The sequence below is a fragment of the Rattus rattus genome, chromosome 1 (assembly GCF_011064425.1).
Source record: "Rattus rattus isolate New Zealand chromosome 1, Rrattus_CSIRO_v1, whole genome shotgun sequence".
In the NCBI taxonomy this organism is placed as follows: Eukaryota; Metazoa; Chordata; class Mammalia; order Rodentia; family Muridae; genus Rattus; species Rattus rattus.
Window position 1 is genome coordinate 45,270,344 of NC_046154.1, and position 10,228 is coordinate 45,280,571.

The following is a 10,228-nucleotide window of genomic DNA, read 5'->3' on the forward strand; positions in this document are numbered from 1 at the left end:
ACTTAATAGGCCCAATGAAGAAATTTGTTTACAAAGAACAAAAACCATGGGTATGAAATGCAACCATCTGGAAACGGCATGCACCAATGGGTAGTGACACTGTTGAGTCAGGACAGTGTGACGGCATCTTCTATATAATGACGCATCAGTGCTCCCCCTTGAAATTCTCAAATCCCCATGCTAACATGTTAACCAGGGCACCATCTTGTGGATGTTTCCTCAAATAGCCAGGATATACAAACGTCTGTAGGGAGACACTATAAATGAAAGTTATTTTTTTTAAAAAGGAAAGCCATACAACGACATTTAATTTAGCATAATGCTGGAAAGCAATCTTCCTATCCTCCCTCAAAGAGCTTCAGCTAGGAAAGTAAACTATTCAACTAGCTCCAGCATGGGTGTGCTCCTTTCTTAAAGTATTTTCCGTATTAATTATTTATAGACAATCTCAGACTGGTCCATTGGTGATGAAAACATCACATGGATACCATAATCTGAAGCATGTTAATGTGTAGAGTGGACATGTGTTTACAGATAAACGTGTGTGTGTGTGTGTGTGTGTGTGTGTGTGTGTGTGTGCGCGTGCACGTGCTCATGTGTGCAGTTACTATGCTTTAACATTAGGCTCTGTTAAGCAAAGGAAATTGATACATAGTAAAAAAAATTAAGAGATTAAAAAGGCCTTTGGAAATCATCTTTAAAAACCTTTAATCACTTACTGGCTGTGAACATAATATTGGCCAATTTTATGTTATAATAATGAAATACCTGAAGTTGGGTAACACTTCAGAAAGATTTATCCAGTTCAAAGACCCATTTCTGTAACTCCTCTGGTGGCTTTGCTAAGCAGGTCCCCAGGAGCATTGTCACTGAACTAAAATTTTATGTATCGGTAACCTTTGTCCTTGAATTTTCCCTAAAACTTTTGAATTTTTAAAAACCTAAATTTGAATAATAGAACATTTTTATTGTCTATGATATTTTTAAAATGTCTTGAAACTCTTTTTTTTTTCCTCTTCAAACGTCTTCAAGTGCCAGGTATGGTGGCACACACCTTCGATCCCAGCACCCAGGTGGCAGAAGGAGGTGGATCTCTGTGAGAGGCATGTGGCTAGCCTGGTCTATAGGACAAGTTCCAGGACAGCCAGAGATACACAGAGAAATGTTGTCTCAGAACAAAACAAAACAACAACAAAAGTCTCCAAGCAGCAGATAGTTCACAGGAAGAATATAGAAATGTTTCAAATACATTAAAAAGCCATCTTCCCGAGAGTTGGAGAGATGGCTTAGCTACTAAGAGCACTGCTCACTCTTCCAAAGGACCAGGGTTTAATCTCTGCACCCACATAGCAGCTCACAACTGTCTATAACTCCACATTCCAGGGGATCCAAGGAACACACATACATGCAGGTAAAGGACACATAAATAAAAACAAACCTTTCCAAAGTGAGAAAAACAATAGAACCACACTGTGGTGAGAATTTTCTCCTAAACTAGCCAAGGAAACTATTGACTATGCTACCAGGGTAGTGAAGACATGGAAAGACGTCCATCCCCTTACAATGCTGGTGTGAGCACATAATACACACCCCTACAATGGCAGCTTGGTGTCGAAATTACAAATCCACATATTAGTATGTGTTATTTTTATGTTAACTAAGTTTCCACCTACACATGTAATTTGCATAAGTTAGACACGACATATAGATTATTCAGAGTTTGTGTTGGCAAAGTTTGGAGACGACTTGATCTCCACTAACTGGAAACTGTTATCTCCCTTAAAATGACAGAAAACAGTGGTCATACTAAGAAATCACCAACAGTGGCTGCGTGAGAAGGAAACTGAAATAGAAGGCAGACTTTCGCTGTTCACGTATCTGCATCTGTTGAAAGTTGAACCATCTCAATTTATAGCCATTTATATAAATAAAAAATTCTCCCTCTGCTTCCTGGGCCACTACACCTCCCAGCTCTGGTTTCTCCAAGGCTGTGCACATGAGTTGGGATGTCTAAGGTCACCATGTTCCCTGTACATTCTAACTGTGTGCTGTGGACGATCTCTGTGGAAGGTTCAGCCTGGTCCCTGGTTTCCCTCTGACCCAACTCTTTTTAACACTGCTTCTCCAAGCCCTGGGTGTTCCAGGACACTCGGTCAGGGGTCAGTTTTGAAAATGTTGATTCAAGTCTAGGGCAGGCCCCCAGCAAAGCAGTCACTTGCATGAGGTCACAGGACTCATATAGCCCCAGATTGCCACTTGCCTCTCAGCCTGTGGTCTTCCCCTCAACCCCTTGAATACCTTTGATTGTGGGTCAAAAAAAAAATTGTATATGCTACATAAAAACACACTAATGGATAAAGAACCCGAGGATTCCATGACTTCACCACTTCTCTTTTCTTATTACCCCAGCCAGATCTCCTCTTCCACTCCTGACCTATTTATTTAACTGGCTCTTTGGCATCCCCACTCAGATGCTTACTGTTTCAAAATCTATGCGACAAAAAATTTGGCCTCATATTCAGCTTCAAACCAACTCCTCCGGGCAACGCCAGTTACTCTGATCTGGAGTTGTCCTCTTCTGGCTCCTTTAAAATCCTCTGCCCCCTTACCCCCTGCTGAGAACCCAGGAGTTACATGGTCCCTGAGGCCAGTGTGTCAGCGTTGTCCCACAGCGCTGTCCTCCATGGGTGGCAGCCAGACAACCAGCAGCTGTTTTGCCACAATTGCTGATGCCTCCGCAGTTCCAACCTGGTGCCAAAAGGCCAAGCAGTTCCTGGAGAGCTGCTGGTGCCAGTCCACCATGATGAGAGTTTGGAAAAGCTGGTTCTGGCATCAGGGAAGGAATCTGCAGCCACAGGGCAAAGAGGGAAGGCCAGGGAGCAAAAGGCGCTGTGCCTTTCATCCTTGTCACTCCGGGAAGATGCTGCCCAGGGTGGGTCTTTACACATCCATCAAGGCGGTCAGCACATTTCTTCAGGTGAGGCACCCCACTTAGGCAATAATAATTTGTGGCAAGTTGGCATTAAAATCAACCGTACAAAAGCTGACTCCCAAAAGTTGTTCTCTGACCTCTGAGTGGACACATTAATGATAATAATAATTGTTATTTCTTTTTAAATATATAATTTACTTTTACTTTATGGTCATTGGTGTTTTGCCTGCCTGTATGTCTTGTAAAGGTGTCAGAATCCCTGCAACTAGAGTTGCAGACAGCTATGAGTCCCCAAGTGGATGCTGGGAATTGAGACCCTCCTCTGGAAGAGCAGCTAGTCGCTCATCACAGCCGGGTGTGCTGTTAAGTAGTGCTGCTGAATAGTTACAATTCATTGGACTGTCCGTGATGACATTATGATTTGTTTTTATTAGGGGCATCAGATTCCCTGGGACTGGAGTTACAGAGGCAGTGAGCTCTCAATTGGCTGTGGAAGAGTAGCCGGTACTCCCATCTGTAATTTTTTCAAAAACCTCTTTTTAACAATGGCTCTTAAACACCTTAACCTCCCTTTTAGCCCACCTCCCACCAGAGATAGTGGGAAAAAAGGATACAGGGGAAGTGGACCTGTTTAGAAAGGGTCTTCGGAGCAACTCCCGTCTGTGTAGTCTGGAAATCCCAGTTCAGTTCACAGATCAGCAGCAGCGCTTCACGGATCCACCAGCATTCCAGTTCGGTTCGGTTCGGTAGAGTGGAGAGAGCAAACACTCATCAGGAGCAGGGGCATGACTTAGAGACAGTCAGGCCTCAGCCTCAGCACAAATCAACAGGAGAGAGCAGGAGGAGTGCCAGGAGAAGTTTTTGGCTGTGCCTCTCAGCAAAGCAAAGATCACTGAATAGCAAACCCAGTAAGCTTTGCACAGCCAGCTCTCTAAGCAAGCCTTGCTCTGCCTCCATCACTGTCTATCAAGTCCTTTTTATACTCTCTCCAAACATCGTGTGTCCTCCATAGGTCAGCTCGCCTCAGCACACGCACCTGTCTCAGCTGACATAAGCCTGCCGATCAGCCTGAGTCTGAGGAAGTGGCAAGAAACTGCAGCACACCACCAGAAGTTTTTTGGTACATTTCTCTCTGTGAAGTCCGGACAGATGCAGCTGAACTACACAAGGTAAGGTGGACCTAAAACATGCATGGCATTAGCAAAGAATACCTTCATCACGTGTCCTTTCAAGTGTTCGTTTTAGCGGAACATTCTCTCTCCTGTGTCTGCTTCAGCAAAACATTCCTTCACTTGTTTGCCCCAGCAAAACACCATCCAACTGACTTTCCAAAGAACCCTTGGTTTCCACTTTACCCAGCCACTGAGCCATCTCTCCAGCCTGAGTCTCTATTACATTTTACATTACGTTTTACTTGTTGAAATGCTCCCGTAAAGTGACACTTCTCTTCATCTATCATTTGGCCCTCCAATGGTGCAGTGTATGCAGGGAAGACACTATAAATTCTTGATCTTTCAAAACAATGCAAACATATACTATTACCAAACATGAGCACTGCTTTATCATTGCCAATTCATAGATTTTGACAGTCTGAGATATTTGTGATTATAAACCTCACTGAAGCTTAGTTCATCAGGTCTGGGAAACTGAGAACCATGTTACATTCCATTCAGGTCTATGTCCCTTTAACTCTAGAACTCATTGCCAGCTTCCTTGCTAAATAGACTAGCATGATAGCCCAGAAACCATCTTTTAGAAGCAAATGTTAGTTCAAGATCACAGTAAGGGAAAAAGGCCAAGTATCATATAAAAGCAGACTTGTCAGAATTACACCTAATTTCTCAACAAAGATTCTAAACATCCCAAAGATTCTGCACAGATGCATGCAGACCCTAAGAGACCACAGACTACTATACCCAACAACACTCTCAATCACCATAGATGGAGAAGCCAAGATATTCCACGACAAAACCAAATTTAAGTAATATCTTTCTACTAATCCAGTCCTACAGAGGATACTAGAAGGAAAATGCCAACACAAAGAAGGCAACTACACCCAAGGAAACACATGAAATTAATCATCTCACAACAAACCCGAAAGAAAAGAATCACATGCACATAATACCACCTCCAACAACAAAAATAACAGGAACTAACAATCATTGGTCATTAAAATCTCTCAACATCAATGGACTCAATTCTCCAATAAAGACACAGGCTATCAGGCTGGATACATAAACAGGAGCCACTATTCTGCTGCATACAAGACACACACTTCAGCAACAAAGACAGACACTACCTCAGAGTATCAATCTGGAAGTTCCTCAAAAAATGGGAAACAGTTCTACCTGAAGACCCAGCTATACCACTCCTAGGCATACACCCAAAAGATGCCCCCCCATACCACAGGGGCATGTGCTCCACTATTTGCACAGCAGCCTTGTTTATAACAGCCAGAAACTTGAAGCAACCCAGGTGTCCCTCAACCAGAGAATGGATACAGAAAATGTAATGGTTTATTTACACAATGGAATGCTATTCAACTATTAAAAACAAGAACATCATCAATTTTGCAGGCAAATGGATGGAACTAGAAAATATTCTGAGTGGGTAATCCCAAAGGACATGTCCAAAAGTGGCATGTCCAAAAGGACATGCATGATGGTATGTACTCACTGATAAGTGGATATTAGCCCCCAAATACCAAATACCTATGATAGCACCAACATACCCTAAGAAGTTAAATAAAAGGAAGGACCAAGTGAGGATGTTCAATCCTACTTAGAAGTGGGGAACAAAATAATTATGGGAGGCAGAGGGAGGACCCTGGGTGGGAGAGGGGAAAGGGAGGCAGGGTCATGTATGGGGAAGACAGGAGAGAAGCCCAGGGGGGCAGAGAATGAATGCAAATGTGCAGCTGCTGGGGGTGGGCATTAGGGAGGAACCTCTAGAAAGTCCCAGAGACCTGGGATGTGAGAGGTCTCAGGACTCAGTGGGGATGACCTTAGCCAAAATGACCAACAGTAGGGAGATAGAACCTGAAGAGGCCACCTCCAGTAGTTAGACAGGGCCCCAGTGGAGGGATTGGGACACTAATCCACCCTCAAAAGTTTTGACCCAGTATTGTTTCTGTTTTTTTAAAAAAAAAATGCAGGGACAAAATGGAGCCGAGACTGAAGGAAAGACCAACTAGTGACCGGTCCGACTTGGGATCCATCCCACGTGCAGTTGCCAAACCCTGACACTATAACTGATGCCATGTTGTGCTTGAAGACATGATTCTAGCATGGCTGTCCTCTGAGTGGCTCTACCAGCAGCCGATGGAGACAGATGCAGATATTTACAGCCATTCACTGGACTGAGGTCAGGGCTTCTATGGAAGAGTTAGGGGAAGGATTGAAGTAGCTGAAGGGGATTGCAACCCCATAGGAAGAACAACGGTGTCAATTAACCTGGACCCAGAGCCCCTTGAGACTAAGCCACAATCAAGGAGCATTCATGTGCTGGTCCAAGGCCCCCAGCACATATGTAGCAGAAGACTGCTATGTCTAGCCTCAGTGGGAGAGGATTGACTAATCCTATAGAGACTTAATGCCCCATGGAAGGGGGAGGCCAGGTGGGAGGGAGCAGCCTCTCAGAGGCAAAGGGAAGGGGGGAGGGAGTAAAGAACTCTGGGAGGGGCCCTGGGAAGGAGACAACATTTGGGATGTAAATAAATAAAACAATTTTTTAAAAAGACCACAGGCTGAGTATCTGGCTGTGAAGGTAATACTCTTTTTTGGAGGGCAGACCTAAGATACATGCAACATGTGGAATCTCAAAAGTTCATTCTAGAACTCAGAGTTCAAATTGAGTACCACATATGCCCAAGTTACACTGAGGTTAGAGGCCTTTAAAACCACTGGAAATTGGCAACACATACTTAATCCAGTCCACCAAACCCCGTAGCTTAGCAACTTATAGAGCTGACAGAAAGCTGTACTTCATGCCTCTGCCCAATAAGTGAGGATAGCATCTCCAATCGCCAGCCTGGAAAAGATCAAAAGACGATTCTTGGCTAATGTAGTTTTTGAGGCAGTGTAGTAAAAGAAAAATCATTAAATCAAACTATTCTAAGTCAGGGTTCATTTTGGGGGGCTTTGATAAGGCCCCCTCTGTCTTCTGTATTATTTCTCTAGCTCCTTTCTTTCCTACTGAGAATCCTGATTCCTAAAACACAGCAGATGGTACCAATAATAATGGGAAACTTTAATGTACTTTGTCAGTAACTGATAGATCGTATTTTAAAAATGCAATAATATCAAATATTTATAGATAGGTTGACTAAATTAGCAAGGCTGACTTAATAGGTGTACTTAGAGCACTGAATCTTGAACTGAAATTTTGATCTTATTAGTCAGCGTCTCAATAGAAAACAGATGGTGCATTTGAAAGACACTAAGTCAACGGGGCTTATTATGAAGGAATACTTATATGCTGTAAGAGTAAGAAAACCACAAGAGATGGTTCTGGGTTTAATTGCAGCAAAGCTGTCATCATCCTGTGTCCAAAGATACAACGGAAGGAGAGAAGTAATTTGAAAAGACAGAAATAGATGAAGTCAGTGATACTGGGAGGAGCAATGACCTTTTGAAGCAGCCAGGTGATGAGATAAGGGCAATCTATAGCGATTCTTAGCGTGAACCCAGCCTCCCTCCAGTCTCCTATTGGAGCTTCACCCAGCTTACTCACTGCAGGAACCTCCTAATGGTATCTATGCTTCTTCCCATGATGTTTTTCAATATCCTGAAAAGAGTAGCTAAAGCGACCCCTAAAACAATGCCTGTGGATCAGGTCATTCATCCCCTTGCTATCCACCAATGATTTCCACTTCACTCACAGGGAAAGTCCACAGGAGAAAATGCAGCCAGCCTGCTCTGCATACTGTGCTTTTAAGTAAGAAGCATGGCAAACCATGCCACAGAAGTCAGAACACTGAGTTCTGAACTGGCATGAGTAGCTGGGAGCTGGCCTGTGGACTCTGCACTCTCCAGGTCTCCTTTAATGAGCTTCTTCTGAACAGACACCCTGGTGGTATGAATGCTCTCTGTCCAATCACACCATCACAGTCGCTAGGCTTCCACTATAGAATTGATTGCTCATGAGTGCTGCTCCGGTGCAGAGTTGCACTCACGCCTGTCCTTAATGCTCTCTTCAGTGTCTACAGAACCGTCTTTCCTTTCTCCACAGTGATCCAACTGCCAGAGTTCACCATGTCTATTCTTGGGATCCATGCCAGAGAGATCTTTGACTTCCATGGGAATCCCACTGTTGAGGTGGATCTCTATACTGCAAAAGGTCTCTTCCAAGCTGCGGTGCCCAACAATGCGTCCACTGGCATCTACATGGCCCTAGAACTCCGAGACAATGATAAGACCCGCTTCATGAGGAAGGGTGACTCAAAGGCTGTTGAGCACATCAATAACACTATTGCACCTGCCCTGGTTAGCACAAAACTGAATGTTGTGGAGCGGGAGAAGATTGACTAGCTGATGATTGAGATGGACGGCACTGCGAATAAATCTAAATTTGGTGCAAATGCCAGTCTGGGAGTGTCCCTGGCTGTCTGCAAAACTGGTACTGTGGAGAAGGGCGTGGTGCCGCTTTACCATCACATTGCTGACTTGGCCAGCAACCCTGAAGTCATCCTGCCAGTCCCAGCTTTCAATGTGATCAACACGGTTCTCAGCTTGACAACAAGGGGCCATGCAAGAGGTCATGATCCTGCCTGTGGGGCATCCTGTTTCCAGGAAGCCAGGCCCATTGGAGCAGAGGTTTACCACAATCTAAGAACATCATCACAGAGAAGTATGGGAAAGATGCCACCAATGTGGGTGATGAGGGTGGATTCGCACCTAACATCCTGGAGAAGGAAGAAGCCCTGGAGCTGCTCAGGACTGCAATGGCAAAGGCCGGCTACACTGACCAGGTTGTCATCGGCTCGAATATGGCTGCCTCCGAGTTCTACAGGGCTGGCAAGTATGACCTGGACATCAAGTCTCCAGATGACTCCAGCCGGTACATCACACCAGACCAGCTGGCTGACCTGTACAAGTCCTTCATCCAGGACTACCCAGTGGTGTCCATTGAAGACCCCTTTGATCACGATGACTGGGATGCTTGGCAGAAAAGTTCACAGCTAGTGCAGGCATCCAGGTGGTGGGGGATGACCTCACAGTGACTAACCCTAAGCGGATCGCCAAGGCTGCAGGGGAGATGTCCTGCAACAGCCTCCTGCTCAAAGCGAACCAGATTGGCTCTGTGACTGAGTCTCTACAGATGTGTAAGCTGGCCCAGTCCAATGGCTGGGGTGTCATGGTGTCCCACTGATCTGGGGAGACAGAGGACACTTTCATTGCCGACCTGGTAGTGGGGCTGTGCACTGGGCAGATCAAGACTGGTGCCCTCTGCACAACTGAGCGCCTGGCCAAGTACAGTCAGATCCTTAGAATCGAGGAGGAGCTGGGCAGCAAAGCCAAGTTTGCTGGCAGGTCCTTCAGGAACCTGCTAGTCAAGTAAGGCATGGACCGGAGATCCCTGGAGCTACCAGATCCTCTGTCCCTGATGTCATCCAGGTGGCTCAAGGCTGGCCCAGTGCTTGCCCCTCCCATGTCACTGCTTCCTTAGATGTCCACCCCTGACCACCTGAAGCCCTGCTGGAGCCCCCAGTTTTGTAATCATGTGATCAGTCTGAATCATTGTTTCTGTCACCTGACTTCCCAGCCAGTGTCTGGAGCCCTCAGAACTCCAGTGTGATCTCTAGGGTGCCCACCGTCAAGACTCCCCAGTGGTTTACATGCAAAAATAAAAGCCTCAGAAGTGGGGGGGGGGACTTGGTTGCTCATGTGCAATAAAGCAGATGCTGCCCCATGAAACTGTCTCCAGAGTGGTTTATCTCTGTGCCCTTTACTGACCAACTGGCCTTGCGGTCTCGCCTGGGGATGCCCTAGTAACGATGGCAAAAGTCCAAGCCCTTGTAAAGATACACAAGGTTCTTCAAGATGGGGACACTCATTATCACTCTGACCTTATCTTACTAGCCTCTCTCCCAAATCTCCAGCCACAGTGGCCTCCATGCCTCTGCTCTTGAGGTCTCATCTAGTGATGTGCACTTCTTACATCGCTGGGCTCCCTCTCCCACTTCCCCAGGCAAAGCTTTCTCTTACCACTCTATTTTAAAACTTCAGAGACTCCCACCATGTATCTGCCCCCGCCCACCAGTTCACTTTCTATTCAGTACTTACCCAACCGAGGTGC

The 10,228-nt window shown here is 45.5% G+C and overlaps 1 pseudogene; it reads left to right on the plus strand.

Moving 5' to 3' along the window:
- Positions 1-8,169: 8,169 nt before the first annotated feature.
- On the plus strand, positions 8,170-9,746 carry LOC116887475 (annotated as a pseudogene).
- Positions 9,747-10,228: the final 482 nt, after the last annotated feature.